The 19,891-nt window shown below is 40.9% G+C and overlaps 2 long non-coding RNA genes across 2 annotated transcripts in view; one reads left to right on the top strand and one right to left on the bottom strand.

Annotated features, from left to right (window-relative positions):
• Positions 1-19,891, top strand: part of LOC117675115 (uncharacterized) — a 150,592-nt gene that overhangs the window by 12,780 nt on the left and 117,921 nt on the right. The gene's annotated exons all lie outside the window — the stretch shown is intronic.
• Positions 1,013-5,729, bottom strand: LOC117675114 (uncharacterized). The gene is made up of 3 exons (XR_004594123.2): positions 5,677-5,729; positions 3,208-3,378; positions 1,013-1,218 (listed from the first exon to the last, which is right to left on the bottom strand). It is a non-coding gene; the product is annotated as an uncharacterized LOC117675114 (long non-coding RNA).

Raw genomic sequence — 19,891 nt, 5'->3', positions numbered from 1 at the left:
AGAGGTGGTCCACATCTGGGGTCTCTGATCTCTGGGGCTTTCATCTCCATCCCCCTTGCTGGCTTTGGGACCCATCTGGCCAGGTGCCCAGGCCTCAAGGCCTAGGCCGCCACTGGGGTTCCTTGTCAATTTGTTGACACTGAAAAAGAGAAGACCATGTGGCAGATTTGGAGCTGACAATGCCGGCTCCTGAGCTTTTCTCCCTGCCGTTTGCAACACAAAGGCAGTGACGTATCTCCTCCCAGCCTTTGCCAAGCCAGATTCCAGCCAGGCTAATCTCCAAGGGGGGAGGCAGGAGCAGAGAGACCTCTGTCCCTCCCTCCCTCCCTGCCTCCTCCGTTCCTTCATTCCTGCTTGGAGTTGATGCCCAAACAACCTGGGCAACCATCCGTCAAGGAAGCTGAACTCCTTCCTGGCAGATTTGGCTGCCAGACCCCAGCCATTGCTTCTGCCTCTTCCAAAACAGGGACCTCTTGCTGACAGCTGAGCAGGCCTTGCCCAGCTCCGCTCTGGAAATCAGTTATATCCGGGGACCGAGTTTGCAAACTCCCTTTCAGATGACCAGAGGAGGGCTTAGCCAAGTGGGCTGGTGGCAATCCTGAAGCCAGGCCACCAGCAGAAATGAACAGGCAAACAGGCAGATGTAGTGCCCCAATTAAGATCTTTTTTTTGTGTGTGTGTCAGGAGGACCAGCTGTAAACCATCTGCTCCTCAGAGGCGCAGAGGGCTATGCCGATTCCTCTCTCCTGTGCAGACAGGCAGACTGACAACTGTCCTGGTGTCAGACTTTCTTTATCTTTGCAGAGATATTTGAAGGCAGAGTGATTTTAGGCAGAGATTTTTCTTTCCTGCCCAGAAATGGACCAAGAGTCAAACACCTTTACAACTAAATGGGCGATGGATTGGTCAAACAAATGAAGCAACAAAACCAGGAATGAATATTTTGATCAGGGAAGGGGATGATTGTGTGAATGTATGCCAGACAAACAGTACATCACATCCCTCCAGAAAACCCTGCTTATGTTTCAGAGGAATTCTCATGTATTTCAGTGGTACAGTTTAGAAAGGGCAAGTTTCTGAACTTCCTGAATTTCCGGCCTTATTTTCCTTTGATGAACCTTCTCTCTTGAAGTTTTTATATTAAAATGCATGAGTTGATTTCCTCCCAAAATGTTCAGTGAGGGGCAGAACACTATAGATCTCTCAAAATACTACATGCTAAAAAAAGAGAGAAGAGACTTATTTTAAAAGAACAATAACAAGCATTAAAACAACCTCATAAAAATGTAACAGTACAGTTAACCTGTTTTGTTCTTAGCAAATACATTAATGGGACAGCTAAATATGGACAAGGCCCACTGCCAATGGTGTTTGCAGGGTATGTTTTTTTTAAAAAAAATCCCAAAACTGCATGTGAAAAACAGGCAAAGCTTTAGTTACACCATTGCAGACACTATCTTGAAACTATCTTGGAACACCCCTGCCTATAAGACAGTTACACAAGATTTCAGAAAGTAAACTCTTCCCGGGGCAGGGAGAAACACAGAGACAGAAGCATCAACAAGCTTTCATTTCAAAGGGAACAGCATCACCTTCAGCTCAGAAGCAGCCCTGGGAAAAAATCCCCAAAGCACTGCGTCTGGAATGAATTTCACTTGTGAAATCCACATTTAGTCCATTAGTGTCCTTAGACAACAGTTCAGGTACTGTGTGTTCTTCCTGGAATCTAACGGAATGGGGAAATGAAGCCGAATATTGTTAATGACAGGGCACCACATGGATGTCCATGGAGAGGGCAAGAGGACAATCATTATATCACTGTGGCTTGTTCTAAACTCCTATGAACTTCAAATGTGGGGAGATCCTCCTTTAGCAGTTGCTATTACAGTAAATGACACAGGGGACAACATGAAATTTAGTATGTTCTTCTGAGCTAGAGGTAGCCATAAATGACCACTAAAAGCCAATTCTTTTTTCCTCCTGTTTTATTTTCCAAGTCCCCAGAAATCATACCATTAAATTTCAATGGCAAATAATTAAGAAATGGCCAGAGTCATTATACGCACGTATACACAAATGCAAAGCACTCACAAGCTCTGTAAGCCTTTATTTTTTAGGCTTAATATTGCAAGCAGAAAAGCAACCAAGAGAAAAAGAAAACAAACCTCAAGCCCTCTCAAAGATTCCTCTGAAAATCTTAACGACACCTATTTTGTCAACACCACAATAATATGGCCCTTGATCTTTCCTCTCCCACAATATGTCACCTGACTGGGCAACCTTTTGCTACTAATAGTCAAACTCTATTGAAGGCTATGTGGCAGCTGGATTCAATGAAAACAAAATGCAGGAGCAGAAAGTTGACATTTTTTGCTTCTGATATTTTCTTTTCCTTCTTTACACACCCAGTCCTTTCTTCTCTTCTCTATCTTCTAAGCAGCAAGTTGTGGGAATAGACAGATAGTTCTTAACAGTGGTGAAATCCTCAGAGGTTTGCCACCAGTTTGCTGTGTGCACATGTGTAGTGTGCACGAAACACACATTGCATGCACATGCATACACAATATGTGCCAAATGCGCGCTTTGCACTCAGGTGCTACCATGCAGCACAGAAAAAGGAGGTTTATGAAGGTAAGTAGAACAGTGAGGGGAGAGAACAGCTGTGCCACACGATTTAGATTCGATTTAGATTTAGATTTAGATTGCTTTCTAGCAAATATAAATTTTGTGGCACAGCTGATCGTCAGAAATACCGGTTCAGACAAACTGGTAGCATTTTTTAACTACCGGTTCGCCTGAACCGGTGCAAACCGGTAGCATTTCACCCCTGGTTCTTAACCAGTAGTCTGAACTGATATCTTGAAAAGAGCTTTAAAATTAGGCTGAACACTGAATAGGAGCTTCAATTGCAGTCTCCTGCTTCAGGGGATAGACACATTTGAACCAAAAGACATAAATTACATTGAGATTAAATATTAGACAAAACTTCCTGGTGGTATGAGATGCTGGATAAAGAAATGTACTGCCTCAGAAGTTGATTAAATCTCAACCTACTTATTAGAGACGTCCTAGTAATGGATTGATTGCATCAAACAAAGGATTGAGCTAGTTGACCTTGGAAAACTTTTTTAGTTTTAAAATCCTAGGAATAATAGAACTACGGTATCTTTACACACAATGAACTTACTTATAGTTATCTTAAATTACCTTAAATTCATACAAAATACAGATGTTAACTCTTTCTGACTCTCCTTCAAGTATCCATGTTGGAGGAAGTTTTTTTTTTCAAGTTGTGGGGCCAGAAGAGTCCTGGAGATGGAAGGTGATAATCAAAGGTCATCTTGTGTGGACATAAGAGGTCAAGAGATCTTGCTCTCCCTAAAAGAAAAGAGCAACAAATTATCTTTTCGCAAGTAGTCAAATGGCATATTGGAGACCCTAAACCAGAGATCCTTAAACTTTTTAAACAGGGGGCCAATTCACGGTCCCTCAGATTGTTAGGGGGCTGGACCGGCTGGGTGGGCATGGCTAGGAGGTCATGTGACTGGGTGGGCATGGCTAGGTGGTCATGTGACTGGGGGGCATGGCCAATTTAGCAGTCCATTAAACAATACACACAAATTAAACTTTTATTTCTTATGGGGGTGGAAAACAGAGATATGGCTGCCTTTGGGGAGGGGTGAGGGACTTCTGTTTGTGTGTGTGTCTTCCTCTCTCCCTCCCTCTCTCTCTCTTGGCTGGGGAGGCCAAAACCAGGCCTGTTATTGGCCTCCTTGGCCTTCATAACCACTCTGCTGCCCAAAAATGAGGATGTTTTTGGCCTCCTGGGGCCTTCACACATCCTGTTTTTGGCCTCCTCGGCCTCCAGAAGGTGGTGGTGGGAGCGGTGGGTAGGTGGGGTGATGTGGGCAGGGCAGTCTTGTGGTCCCATATGGGCTGGATTCATGGCTTCAGTGGGCCATATCCAGCCTGCGGGTTGTAGTTTGAGGACCCCTGTCCTAAACTGATTTTTTTATTATACTTCAGTTGTGGCTTGTTATGTCTGATATCTATGCAAAGTCTGAGGTTCAGGCAGCAAGGCTACAAACTGCCAGCGAGGAGCAATGAAGATTGAGATGACAGAATATTTATGTTGGTTGGAAGAACAGTTTTCATGTTCTTCAGTGCAGTGATCTTAGTTGTTGGACTAAGGTTAGGAGTCCCAATTCACAAAAGTTTACTATGTGATTTTGGGTTAGTTGTTGTCAACTGAAGTATACCTTATAACATTATTATTGTGAAGAAAAAAATGGAAGCATAAATGGTATCTATGCTGCATTGAGCTACAAGGGGAGAGGGGGATAATGATGATGATTTAAAACAAGGAAGTTGACATAGAAGGCAAAAACCTCTTATCCCCTTTTGAAATAGACTTTTCACAGAGTAATTTTTGCAAGTATGGAAGCTATTTTCCCACTTGCATCATAAAGCTTATATAGACTTGTATTACACATGGCAGAGAATCTCCTTGAATGCAGCAAGCATTATGCTAATAAATAAATACATTTCTACCATTTTATCATCATTTTAATTTTATTTCTCTTCTAACTTTCTATTTCTAAGAGCTGCAGTGGCACAGTGATTAGAGTGCAGTACTGCAGGCTACTTCTGCTGACTGCCGGCTGACTGCAATTTGGAAGTTTGAATCTCACCAGGCTCAAGGTTGACTCAGCCTTCCATCCTTCCGAGGTGGGTAAAATGAGGACCCAGATTGTTGGGGGGCAATATGCTGACTTTGTAAACCGCTTAGAGAGGGCTGTAAAAGCACTGTGAAGTGGTATATAAGTCTAAGTGCCATTGCTATTGCTATTCTATTTCCATTTCAACTCTAATGCTAAAAAGATCAAAACACCCAAATTCTGAAGACTGAACTCAGACATTGAAAACTTGTCACCTTCAAAGATACATCTCTATATACAGGTTAAATTAAAAATATTATGTTTTGGAATACAAATAATATTCTGGTCTTCTCAGCAGGTTGGGCATACTCATATATCCCCTTGGCCTAAAATCAAAGATGATTTTATCTTCTTGTGATATTGGCCTTGTTTCATTCCTGAGCTATGATTTATCCTGTTGTTCATCCTGTTGTTTTCCATACCACAAAACACCTGGCAGTGCAGACCATAATTATTATAAAGATGATCAGGACAATTTAAGTACTATTAGACCGGAGGTGGCAAACTCAATTTCATTGAGGGCCGCATCAGGGTTGTGTTTGACCTTGGGGCTAAGTGGGCGTGTCTGGGGTGAGTGTAGCCAGCTCGACCTCCTGCAGCCCTCTCTGGCAGAGGGTGCAGGAGGCTGTTGCAGCTGAAAACGGAGCTTAGGAGGGCCACCCATTTTCTCTGGCAGAGACACCGTGGGCCGGTTCTTCGCTATTTCCAGGGTGGCCCCATGGGCCAGATCTAAGCACCCCATGGGCCAGATCCAGCCTACAGGCCTTGAGTTTGACACCTCTATATTAGACCAATAGCATTTTCTGTTACCATAACAAGGGTTGGATTGTGCTAAGGTTTGCTATTGTGGGAACAGAAGAATCTCTCTCTCTCTCTCTCTCTCTCTCTCTCTCTCTCTCTCTCACACACACACACACACACACACACACACACACACACACCACACACAAGATAGCACCTGAAATTGTCCTTCAGTGATGCTTTGCTGGACAAGTATCTGTTCTTAAAGTTCTAAGGCAGCCCTTCTAAAACCAACTGACAAACCAAAGCAGAACACAGAAAAGTAACTTCTCAATTGAATGTGGGCTAGACAAGAACATTTTGGTGCTGATGCTTCCCTAGAGCAGAAGGATTTTGCACCATGAAGACTGTCTAAAAAGAAAAGGCATTTTTGAAAAAATCTGTAAAAACAGCCAACACAGTTCAGAGAGCCAAATTGCATGACAGACCCAGAAGCTACTCAAAAGCTGCTGCCACTGTCACCAGCTCAACCGCTCATTCGGTTTGCCAATGGGCCAGATGCTGCCAGTTGCTTGGGAAGACTCCTCCACAGCTTGATCTCCAGGCCCTGTGAGCTCCATCCAAAAAGCAGCAGTGTGGCATGCTGAGATGAAGGGAATGCCAACAGCCCACTGCAAGTATCCCCCCCCCCCGTCCTGTTAAGAGTTGAGACTGGAAAAGGATCTCCTGAAATCTTGTTCATTTTCATGCAAAAAATAGTTTTTAAAACACAAGTTAGGATATAACAGATTCCCGCCCCCCTCATTATTTCATGTCCTGTATATGCGAAAGAAGGCTACTGTAACTATAAAAAGAATGATTAAATTGCCTAGGCTGTTACATTGCATTAACTACTTTTAGAATTAAAAAAAAAAACTTTTTTGAGTAAATTATGTTGATGAATATCTTGGGTATATCTGGGAAAATGATGGAACAGATCAGTGGTGGGTTGCTACCAGTTCGCCCCGGATCAGGCAAACTGGTAGCGGCGGCGACGGGAGGCTCCGCCCCCCCGTCCAGATGCCTCTGCGCATGCACAGAAGTGTCGTGCGTACGACCGAACCAGTAGCAAACTAAATTGAAACCCACCACTGGAACAGATTCAATTGCTTATACAGGTAGTACCCGACTTACAATAGTTCATTTAGTGACTGTTTAAAGTTACAATGGCACTGAAAAAAGTGACTTACGACCATTTCTCTCACTTACAACCTTTGTAGCATCCCCAGGCTCGTGTGATTAAAATTCAGATGCTTGGAAACTGGTTCATATGTATGATTCAGGGGTGAAATGCTCCCAGTTTAGACCAGATTGCCCGGTCTGGTAGCGATGGTGGCGGGTGGTTCGGAGAACTGGCAGCAAAAATCCCTGTGCCCCCCCACCATGCTCAGCTGAGTCGCACGATCATCAGAGGTTTTTTTTAACTTTTAAAAGCATTTTTTCTATAACCTCTTCCGACGAAGTTCTGGTGATCACGCGGCTCAGCTAGGATCCTCAGAGGCTTTTCAAAGCATTTTTTTCTGCAACCTCTTGGCTGAAGAGGTGGTAAAAAAAATGCTTTGAAAAGTCTCTGACGATCCCAGCTGAGTTGCCTGATCGCCAGAGGCTTTTCAAAGCATTAGAAAACATGCTTTGAAAAGTTTTTTTAAAAAAAGTTGGCCACGCCCACCTACTCACATTACCCCCCTCCCACTAAGCCACACCCACAGAACCGGTAGTAACACATTTTACATTTCACCTCTGGTATGATTGTTGCTGATCACGAGGTCATGTGATCACCTGTTGCAACGTTTTGACAAGCAAAATCAATGGGGAAGCCAGAGTCGCTTAACAACCGTGTTACTAACTTATCAACTGCAGTGATTTCACTTAATAGCTGTGACAAGAAAGATTATAAAACGGAGCAAAACTGACTTAACAAATATCTCACTTAACAGAAATGTTGAGCTCATTTGTGGTCGTAAGTTGAGAACTGCCTGAAAATAGGTAAACGATGGGATAATTTCCACAAAAAGCTTGCAATAAAGAGTTGAAATGTGCTTGATGAAAAATTGTGATATTCACTGAGATGTTTGGAGAGGAATATTGTTGTCCTTATGTTTCCCACAATGGCTAACCAGATGTTTTCTGTTGCAACTGATCTTGAGGGCTACAGCAGTGGCATCCCACTCATGTTCCTCAGGAACAGAGGCATGCTGCATCCAAAACCCTCCATGAATTTGCTTAAAATTGTATTACTACACCTTGTGATAAAGAATCCCACGCTCTTAGGTGTGAATCAGGGGTGAAATGCTCCCGGTTTGGACCAGATCGCCCGATCCGGTAGCAATGGCAGTGGGTGGTTTGGAAAACCGGTAGAAAAAATCCCTGCCCCCTCCCCCATGCCTAGCTGAGCTGCACGATCATCAGAGGCTTTTTTTTTACTTTTAAAAGCATTTTTTCTACAACCTCTTCGGCTGAAAAAATGCTTTTAAATGTAAAAAAAAAAAGCCTCTGATGATTGTGCGGATCATGCTTTTAAAAGCCTCTGACGATCCCAGCTGAGTTGCCTGTTCGTCAGAGGCTTTTAAAAGAATATTTTTTTACAAATATTGTTGGAAACGTCAAGGTGTGTCTTTGACTGTCCCCAAGGCCATTGGGGACAGTGCCGAAGAAGTTGTAGAAAAAATGCTTTTAAAAGAAAAAAAAAGCCTCTGATGATCAGGCAACTCAGCTGGGATCGTCAGAGCCTTTTAAAAGCATTTTTTTTTTACAACCTCTTTGGCACTGTCCCCAATGGCCTTGGGGACAGTCAAAGACACACCTTGACGTTTCCAACAATGCCTTTAACCAATTGGAGCAAATCAATTCAAACAAGGTGATAGTTGTGGCATCATAATAGAAATCCCACCCCTTTTGTATACATATCAACATCACACACATTCATCAAGCAGTGGGGCTTTGACTTCTCAACTATCATCTTGCTGTTTTTGACAACCCCCCCACCCCTCAATGGAAGCCTTGGCTCTAATGTTGCCTCCTGGGCTCTGCATGAACTTTAAGCAGCGGACAGAAATAAAAACTGCAGCTCTCGGAATTCACAGCAGGCGGCTTAATTTCCCACAATGCTCGGCAGCAACATTGCACAGAGGAACTATGGGAATTTTAAATGGCTGATCTTATCCCTAGCTATCTGAACTCTGAAGCATAAGAGCCACAAGGCAGGCATCGGTGCTGGATATCTCTGGCATGTTCGTGCAAGCAGGTTCATATCTGCTCCAAGCAGAAACATGATTCAAAGACAGCAGCTAACCTGGGTTATGAGTTTGGTGAATATTCTTGTGTGCACATGCAGATAGGCTGTACTTGATGTGTGCATCTTGCTGAGAAAAAAGCTGAAAGGAAAGAGAGGGGAAACAGGAGGGAAAAACAAGTACTGAGAAATGGAAAAGACTGAAATAAATGTGTGTGTGTGTGAGAGAGAGAGTAAGAGAGAGAGAGATTGAGATTGATTTTGCAGAGCTTTCCCTTTCATAATTAATTCAATTTTATTCTATTTAAGCTGGACTTCAATATGGCCTGGAAAATACATTGCAAAGTAAAAATGAATAGAATAGAATAGAATAGAATAGAATAGAATAGAATAGAATAGAATAGAATAGAATAGAATAGAATAGAATAGAATTTTTTATTGACCAAGTGTGATTGGACACACAAGAAATTTGTCTTGGTGCATACACTCTCAGTGTACATAAAAGAAAAGATACGTTCATCAAGAATCATAAGAATCATCATTTATATTGATGATATCAATATAAATCATAAGGATCCAAGCAACAAAATTACAGTCATACAGTCATAAGTGGAAGGAGATGGGTGGTGGGAACGATAAGAAGATTAATAGTAGTGCAGACTTAGTAAATAGTTTGACAGTGTTGAGGGAATTATTTGTTTAGCAGAGTGATGGCGTTTGGGAAAATTATCATTTAAGAGATGCTACAGCTCTTGGATAACTAACTAAATGCACAGCCCAGCTGTTTTCTGAGACATCACATGTTGCTATGACTCATGCAAAGGATGAAATATAAAAATCATTTCACTACAATCAGTAAATTTGTTACCATTAAGATTTAACAGGGACTTTTTGACATACAGATCCATAAACCAGGAGCCGCAACCCTTCTCACACCCTTTGCTAACTTGATGTATATTTAGTGTGTGAGGACAGAAGCTGAATTCTGTGGCAGGACAGATTATGCAGGAAAGCATCTTCCCTTTGGCTCTTGGAAAGCAACTGTCCTCCACAGTAAACAAATATTAATCTTGTTTTGGAGCTTGGTATGTAAAGAATACTTTTATGTTTCAATTTATAAATTAATAACCTGTTTCTTTGTCATATAAGTCTTTAAGCCTTTATTTGCAATCTCCTGGAGGATTTTTTAAAAAATTCTCAGTGGAATGTAGAAAGTTTAGTATGGCCTACAGAGACAAGACTGGATATTTTCCTAGCCTTACATAGGGACTGAACTTGAAATCGCCTACATGCAAAGGTGATACCATACCACTGTGACAGGATTCCTCCTTTTGTATTTTAACAGTTGCAGTTTATAAAAATAGATCATGCTGTGATGGCTCCTTCCAAGGAAACATTTATCCTCTGACAACTGGATTAATTCTGATCTAGAGAAGAGATTATGCTGGCAAATCAGCTCTGAACTAATTGGAATAATTGATCTGATCTAGATTGCCGCTTGGCTTCCATTCAAAGATTGGAATTGATCTAGAAAATTTGATCCAATGCTTTGACTTGAAGCACTGAAACATGTTGATTCAATCTGATCTAAACTTTAATCAAACTGGAATAAACTGTTCTTGTGCAACATAAATGAACTTACAAATCATCAACGTGATTCAGAGGTGTTGGGATAAATGATTTTATTTGAATTGTTGATTTGATTCAGAAAGTTAGTTCAATTTAAAAATTCACTTGAATTTCTTTCAAATCAGATCTTCAAATCAAAACTTTGCAGAAATCTAATAGACTGGACTAGTGTTGGAGAGCCTAAATAAACAGAAAAGAGAAAAATTAGCACGATACTCACAACTTTAGTATAAGAGTTAAAGGAACGGAGTATGTTTAGATTAAAGAAGAGAAAGTTAAGGAAAGACATAATAACAGTTTTCCAATACATGGAAGGGCTGCAATAGTAAAGAGGATATGGGTTTATTCTCCATAATGGCTCAAAGTAGGACAAGAACTAATGGATGGAAGTTTTTTAGAAGGAAATCCAAACTCAAAAGGAGAAATTTCCTGAACATGAGAGCTGTTGTGCATTTGTACCCTATGACTATCATTAAGTGTTGTATCTTATGATTCTTGACGAATGTATCTTTTCTTTTATGTACACTGAGAGCGTATGCACCAAGACAAATTCCTTGTGTGTCCAATCACACTTGGCCGATAAAGAATTCTATTCTATTCTATTCTATTCTATTCTATTCTATTCTATTCTATTCTATTCTATTCTATTCTATTCTATTCTACTCTATTTTATTTTTCCTCCTTCTTATTATTTAAGATCACATCCTGGAATCTTTCAAGAAGTACAATGGGCAAAAACATTCTCAGATTGACTAGCCTCTGGCTGCCATATCAGGACTTCTCTCTCCTAAGGTACTTTGGTTTCTTCTTAGTATCTCATGGCTTTGCAATACACATGGAGATTGATGATAAAATCTCATCAAGGCCTGCTAAAAGATTTCCTTTATCTGTTTTGGTTGGCTTGATTACGCTGATTAGGGAAACACAGGAGAATTGCATGTGATGGGGATTAAATAATGCAATTAGCTTTAATAATTTCTCTTAAAAATAGAATTAAACTGGAACAAAGGAAGTAAAGAGGTGGGGACGTGTTCTGCTTACAGTCTTTCAGATAAATCATATTTTCCCCACTTTCTCTCTTTCCTTCACCTTTGCAAAGCTGAATTTAATAGCCAGATGATTGCATAGAGAAGATGTTAATCTACATAATGATTCTTCTTCAGAGCACCTTTTGGTAACTACTTGAAAGATAGATGTGGTTGTTACTTGAAAGATATATGTGCTCAAACTTTTTTGATACCCTTTTGCCCTGTGTTCAGTGGAGTACAGGAGTAGTCTATGAAATCACAGAGAAGTCAATAGAATGGCATAAAAATGAAATTTTAATGAAATAGGTAAGTAGAAAAGACTGATGACAAGATAGAATGTTTCATTGCACTTTGCCTACTGTATTTTTTTATGCCAACTTCCCATTTATACTAAGAGATATTGGTACAGTACAATGAAGATGAATAGGAAACTGGTTCAAGCACAGTAAAAATATTTGGTGAAATGTACAGTAGTTGTAATAGCATGTGGAGGTACAAGGAGATGGCAGAACTCTCCTCTTGTGTGTATACTATTTATTTTATTTATTTTATTTTATTTATTTTATTAGATTTATATACTGCCCTACTCCCGCAGGACTCAGGGCGGTGAACAGCCAGATAAAACACATAAATTACAAAATGTAAAAACAGTATAAAATCTGATTAAATAATTTGGCCCGTGACAATTTAAACAACCCTAATGTTTTTAAGACAAATTTAAAGTTCATCATTTGAATTAAAAAGGGAAAAGAAAAAGTTAGGCCAGATGGGCCTATTGAAATAGGAAAGTCTTGAGAGCAAGGCGAAAGGTGCGTAGATCCGGGATCCTCCGTATCTCCGGGGGGAGCTCGTTCCAGATAGCAGGTGCTCCCACAGAGAAGGCTCTTCCCCTAGGGGCTGCCAGTTGACACTGTTTGGCCGATGGCACCCGGAGGAGCCCCTCTCTATGAGAGCGTACTGGCCGGTGGGAGGCTATTGGTGGCAGCAGGAGGTCCCATAAATAACCAGGTCCTAAGCCATGGAGTGCTCTAAAGGTGGTGACCAAAACCTTGAAGCACACCCGGAAGACCATCAGGAGCCAGTGCAGCTCGTGCAGGAGAGGTGTTACATGGGAACGCCACGTCGCTCCCATAACCACCCGCGCGGCCGCACTCTGCAGCAGTTGGAGCCTCCGGATGCTCCTCAAGGGGAGCCCCATGTAGAGAGCATTAGAGTAGTCCAGGCGGGAAGTGACGAGGGCATGAGTGACTGTGCGTAAGGAGTCCTGATCTAGAAAGGGACGCAACTGGCGGATCAGGCGAACCTGATGAAAAGTCCTCCCGGTCATGGCCGTCAAATGCTCTTCTAAAGACAGCTGTGAATCCAGGAGGACGCCCTAGTTGCGAGTTCTCTCCGTGGGGGCCAACGACTTGCCCCCAATAGTCAGTGATGGCTCCAACTGACTATATCGGGACGCCGGAAACCACAACCACTAGGTCTTGGATTGGTTGAGCCTCAGTTGAGCCTGAGTCTATGTACTAATACTACATAGGCCCAAGAAGGGGAATGTTGGTGTACTTTGCACCTCATCCTTAATATTTTAGTTTGGGCTATTTGTCTGATTTAATGTTTTTAGCTTTTTTAATTATTTTTTTTCTAGTTTCATACACTGCACAAAGTCTGCTGGAATTGGGCAGACAATAAATTTAAAGAATAAATAAATAATAACCTAGGGGAAATTATAATCCTGACATTGACAAGATTCTGTAAACTTCCCACTTGTTTGGGATAGCCAGAAAAGCCACTCAAAGAGGTTGTCTGCTTAAGGGTTTTTTTTTTAATTAATTGTCATTAATTTTAATTTTAAATTTTAATTTTAAATTAATTGTCATTCTTGTGTGGTGTGCAGGATTTTGTTGCTACATGATCTGTGGTAGGTCAATGGTTTTTCCTTTTTTCCTTTCCGCAGTGTGAGGACTTTAAGTTCGTATATTATTGTCTTCAAGTTGCTTGAAGGATTAGGGAGAAGGTATATTGGCAGAACGGAAGTGCTTCATCATAACAATTAAGGGAACTGATCTAAAATAGATCAGATCAAAATTACATCTAACTCACAGTTCTATTGCATCAACCAGATGGTAACTCCACAAACAGGACACCAGGTAGATCTTTTGATTTGTCCCAAATCTCATAACTAATTAATTAGGTAAATCTATATAGCTACCCATCTCTGAATAGTATACAAAGTTTTTTAAAAAAACATATAACAATGCTGCAAAATAAAAAAAAGAAAACAAAACAAAACTTCCAACAAAAGTCATTAAAATACTAAAAACCAAGACCCATTAAAACCATTTAAATGTACAAACAAGCAAAAAGAATCTGCAGGGGATTGTACTTGATTCAACTTCAACTTTTATTTAATTCAACTTCATTGGATGATTAGTGTAATATGAACAGATGGAGGAAAAAAAACACTTCCAATCATTTTTTACATTCCTCTCTCTATTCCTCTGGCCTCCTGACTGCCTTCTAGGAAAGTCCATCATTAAGGTTTCCTTTTTGAGATGCCCTTAATCAGACCCTTATTCAAAGAAATGTTGGATTGGATTTAAGGTTGTGGCATGTTCATTTTCATGCAAAGCGCATAATGCAGGTATGAAGAAACAGAATAATACTCACATGTGTGACTATAATGATATGTTCAGAGATTATGCCTCATGTAAACAGACATACAACATAATAAGCCCAAATGTAATTTCCTTACCCTTTGAAAATAGCCTGTGGGAGACAAACTCCTATGATATTTGTCTATACTAAGGAGGGGTGTTTTTTTCTGTGCCTTTGAATCAATTCTGAGACTGATTCAATTGCCTGGGCTAGTCTCTGATATTTTCTTGGCAAAATTTCAGAACTGGTTTATCATTATCTCTTTCCTAGGGCTGAGAGACAAGGGCTGAAAGAGGGAATGAGTGGCTGACTTTGTGTCTAAGAAAGGACTAGGTCTCCTGGTTTCTAATCTGATGCCTCAACTACTATCTCAAACTGGCTCTATTTATTATTTATTATTGGAGTTGAAATCCCACTAATCTGGACGTCATCAGGCTGTGGATGGTTGTGTCAAGCACAGTCAGACTTGGAAGAAGAAGCTGAGGTATTTTCTAAAAGGGTTCCTCAAAGATGCCCAATTAGCACACATTATATTTCCAAACTTGGCAAATCTCAGGAGCTTGTTTACTTTAATGAAGTGCTAATTCAAAATCTGTGGTTGAACCATCATGATTAGCAAATACTTTTGACTTTCTATTAACTACCATGTTTCTTCCACTTACGGTAGCATATCTGGGAGCAGAAAGAGAAAGAGTATCTGAACCTTCTCAGTTCAGAGAATTCTTTAATGTCCACCCAGGCATCACATTACTTCTCTTGAACACAGCCACAATGTCTTAATGATAATGAAGGATTTGTTTGTTGCTTCTGTTTTGATATTTAAGAAGCACTCTTCTCCACAGCCCCCTATCCCAATTGAAGATATTGAAAAGAAATTCTCACTTCTCTCCAATGAAAGCTTCTTTAGAACATGTGGAAAGCAACAATGAGCAGATGAAGAGATGGGTGTTTGCTATAGCCATTTTGGTTATCAGTGGCTTCCATTAAATTAAATCACATATACTGGCTGAAATTGCAAAGAGAAGTGCAGGTATTTTATCAAATGTAGATTTCAACTTTCTTCTAACAATGGGAAAAGTGCCATTTACATAACAATATATTGAGAGGTCTCTAATTCCCAGTACCTCTTCATTTTTCTCAGCACTACTTAGTTGTCAGTATTCTTCCTATCTTAGTATATATGACTATATACTAAATTCATATAACAGCCCTGCTCAAAAGTCTCTTTAAAACCACTACTGGGACCTCATTTTGGAATTCAGGAATATATTTGTTAAAACTATCAATCTATGTCCACCCTTGAAGGTTTTGAGACAAAGGCCTAATGTATTTCTCTAAGCCTTTTAATGAAAGCTCATTTTAGGTCACAAGTCTCATTATCCTCAGCCAGCATGACTCTTGGTTGCAGGAAGCCACCTTATGGTGTGGACTTGTTCTTGGGACATTTAGTTCCTCCTGCATGATAGGAATCAGTTTTATCTGCTGAAATAAATCTATCAATCTTTCACATTATTCCAGGGGTGAACAGACTGCCTTTGCAGTTTGTAAACCATGCCTAGTGTGGTATTTAAATCAAAGAGTGTCAGCCGCACGCAGTCCCCTTGATTTTTTTTTTTAATTGTTTGTGGAGACCAATCATGGTTTTGAAATTTGGCAGCAAAGTGCTCAGAATTGGCAGCACGGTTATCTGTCATTTTAAAGGTTATTTGAATATTTTAAACACACAGCTAACTTGTTCTTCCCTGCTGTCCTGAAGCATCTAAAGAGCTATGGGGGAAAAACACCAGAAAATGCAGGGCCTGCATTGTGTTAGGCCAAGGGTGGGCAATTTTCTGATGGGCAAAGGCTACACTTAACATTGGTAAAACCACATCACACATGCTCAGTTCCTATGCGGAGTTTTAAAATTGTGACATATCTATTTTAGGGTTTATACCACAGTTTTTCTTGGGTTTCCTATCTCAAATAAGCGTTTCGAAATCATAAGCAGAAAAGCACCCAAATATCATGAAAAAAGATCCCATATGGTACGTGCAGGCCTAGGGACTATAATTTCTATTTTACCTTTATTGTTTTTTACAAAATAACTCAAGTCACTGAACATACCTAATATTCCTTCCTCCTCCTGTATTGCCCTACAATGACAACCTTGTGAGGTAGGCTGGGCTGAGAGAGACAGTGACATATATCAAGACTGCAAACAAGACCTCTTGTTGAAATGAGACACGAGGAGGCCATTCCTTCATGATTTACCTGAGTCCCTTCCAAGCGGCTCTTCTGTTCATCTCTTTTCTGGCATTTAATCAGGCCAGTTACATCTCCTTAGCTTCCTTAGCTGGCTGAATAGCACAGGTCATCCTCTTCCCACAGCCCAGACCTCGTAGCCTGCTGGGCTGTGATGTGTTGAGACGGAACACTTAGCTGGTCTGAAAGTTTCATTTAAACATAAGTAACCCTTTCCCCTCCAGCAGTGACCTGCTCCCTATTAATTTGGCCAGGAGGATGCAAGCGAAGGGAAGATTAAGGAGAGACAAAATAGCTGTCTTCAAACAGTTGAATGGCTGCTCTGGAGAAGATGGAGCAGCCTTGTCCTATTTACTCTAAAGGGCAGGGCAGAAAGAATTAGTAAAGAATTGCAGGAAAGCACATTTCAATTACACAGTAGTGAACACTTTCTAATAAGACAAGGTGGTCAGCCATGGAACAGGTTGCCTTAATAAACTGATGCCCAATTCCTTTGTTAGAGATATTTAAGCAGAGATTGGACTGTAGTCAGTTACTCTAGGTCAGGGGTCTGCAAACTTAAACACTCAAAGAGCCATTTGGATCCGTTTCCCATAGAAAAGAAAACACCGGGAGTCACAAAACCTGGTTGGGCAAGGCCAGCTCGACATCATTCACTTCCACCAATCACATGACCCCCTAGCCATGCCTACCCAGCTGGTCATTAGGGCAGAGAACCGGTTGTTAAAAAACACCGGGAACCACAAAAACCTTTTGACATCTCTCTCTCTCGCTCTCTCTCTCCCTCCCTCCCCCCGTCTCTGTATCTCTCTATGTCTCTCTCTCTCTCTCCCCCTCTCTCTGTATCTCTCTGTCTCTGCCCTAGCTGCTTCTCCATCCCACACCATCATCCTTACCTTCTCAGGCCAGGCGAGGAGTGACTGGGAGGGGAGGGCCAGGGGTTGGGCCATCCAGTGGTGGGATCACCTGACAGGGAGCCACAGCAGAGGGCCCAAAGAGCCGCATGCAGCTCTGGAGCCACAGGTTGCTGACACCCACTCTAGGTACAGATCTTGTACTGAATATTAGTTTCAGCAAGACAGTCTTCAAGATTTTTTTCCAGCTTTTTGATTCTACAATATTAGGAAACCCAAACTATTGGGTTGTTTCCCAGATTTCTATCATACCTTGCTGAAATCAAGCAATGTTTTAAGGAAATTGATATCCAATCCAACCTGAAGTCCCTCTCTAAAGCCATACTTCAAAGTAGTTCTTTCAGACCTGCCAGATATCTAAATCAAATTACTGCCCCCAAAACTAAGGAGGATCTTAACCTTGGCAGAGTTTAATGCATTCCCATCAGCAGATCTAGAGGGGAGGGACAAGGACATTCCATTCAAATCCATATCCATGCAGAGAAGGAAACACTGAAACCCTAAATATATTTTATTATACTGTTCATTTTATGCTAGGGATGCGGTGGCTTAGTGGCTAAGATGCTGAGCTTGTTGATAGAAAGGTCAGCAGTTCAGTGGTTCGAATCCCTAGTGCTGCATAATGGGGTGAGCTCCCATTATTTGTCCCAGCTTCTGCCAACCTAGCAGTTCGAAAGCACGTAAAAATGCAAGTAGAAAAATAGGGACCATCTTTGGTGGGAAGGTAACAGTGTTCCGTGCACCTTTGGCGTTCAGTCATGCTGGCCACATGACCACGGAGGCGTCTTTGGACAGCGCTGGCTCTTCGGCTTTGAAATGGAGATGAGAACCGCCCCCTAGAGTCGGGAACGACTAGCACATATGTGTGAGGGGAACCTTTACCTTATGCTATTAATTCCACATTTAACTAAATGCCTAGTTATTCCAATTTAGAACTCTTACTTTTGGATTCAAATGACTCCATTTCTCTAGGCGTGACCAGATATTGTCATGTAATATGTAAGATGCACAGCAGTTTAATTTCTGTGCCCAATATAGGTGCCTGCTTGCTTAGCTGGACAGTTTGGATGGTCTTTCTATCTTGGGTGACATTGCTGGCAATGTATATTCTTGGGGTAGACTCCTGCTCATCCCTCCCAAGAACTCCCCTACCACAATGAGGCAGCATGGCAGCATGGGGGATTTGGATATGTGTAGGTATAGGGATTTATTTGTGACAACAACAAAAATGAACTGTAGAATGCCAATTGGATAGGAATCATTTTAAACAGCCTCATAAATTCAGGATAAAGGAGGATGTTTCTTTTTTTTAAATATTTTTTTCAAGGAGACAATCCCATTATTGTGATGCCATCATTGAAAAGCTTCAATATTTCTAGCAAATGACTTATTAAAGATAAGTCAAGGTATCACATGATGTTGATATTAAGGTATATCAACCTTATATTGGCAGAATATGCCTGATGAATGGTGTAGGATTTTAAAAATTCTACTTATCACAAGGAAAATTAGCACCAGGTAGAATGTTTCTGAGGTAAAAAAAAAAAAGCTGGCTGATGTTTCCCTCTGCCCTTTCAAAGCGGTGATGTTGTGTGATTTTACTGCTAAGTAATGCCCAAAGGTATGCTTATAGTAATGTTATTGCTTAGATTTCCCTTTATTTAAGATAAATTGCCACCACCAACTGTTGTTCATGCAATGACTTCACAAAAATATACTGCTTCTTCCCAAATTCCTAATTCTAAACTCGATCTGTTTTGAATGCTGTTCCTGCTTCATTGTAGTCAAAACCTGCTTTTCTCCCTCCATTTTTCTCTTAAGCATCAACCCTGATTCTTCTTCTAAGCATCAACCCTGATCTCAATATATGGCCACATACAGTATATTGAGATCAATACAGAGAGAATATCAGAGACCGAAGAAAGGGATTCTTTGAAGTGGAACAAAATAGTCAGCCCTGAAAGGGGACTTGGACTGGTATTTTCTCTTCTGTTGGCATGTTTAAAACATATTCCACGAGCCCAATCTGTGTTGCAGCTTCTGTATCTCTTTTATGCTTGAGTGTAACAGGACATTGTTAAAGGAAGGCAATTTTAATATCAAAGGGGAGGAAGATGGGAGGACTTCCATGGAATTGACAGTGGAATGCAGGTCTGTTTTTTGCTCTCCTTCCCAGCTCACCATTAACATATTTTTTCCCCTTTAATAAAAGCAATTGGGTAACTAATACATGTGCTCTTTCATAACCCAGATTTACAATGATGCTTTCAATCCAAAACCTCATCAATGCTCCAGTGCAGGCATGGAGCTTTTAAGAAGATAAGCTAGACTTGGTCATTTTCAGTTCTTATAATTGTTGCTGTTGTGATACTGTCATTTGTCCAGTACTCCAGAGTCTCAGAAGAGAATGTCCATCCAAATCAGTGTGCATTTTCTATGCACATTTGGATATACTTATGGATTTATTTTTTCTTATTTCTTCATTGAAAACAGTTATGTGGCTTCTCAGCTAAATCCAAGTTCTGGTGGCTTCCCCATCATTCTCCTTCCACTCTGATTTTACCCTATCCCAGTACCTGGGGGAAAAGCCAGGTTTTAAGTGCTTTCTGGAAGGTTAAAAAAAGTGGGGGACTCCTGGATCCCAAGGGGAGGTGTGTTCTACAGGACAGGGGCTGCAACAGAAAAGGCATTTCTGAG

Source organism: Pantherophis guttatus, chromosome 1 (assembly GCF_059756535.1).
Source record: "Pantherophis guttatus breed Tessera chromosome 1, ASM5975653v1, whole genome shotgun sequence".
Taxonomy (NCBI): Eukaryota; Metazoa; Chordata; class Lepidosauria; order Squamata; family Colubridae; genus Pantherophis; species Pantherophis guttatus.
Note: the sequence above shows the minus strand (reverse complement) of the source record. Positions and strands in the feature narration are given on the sequence as shown.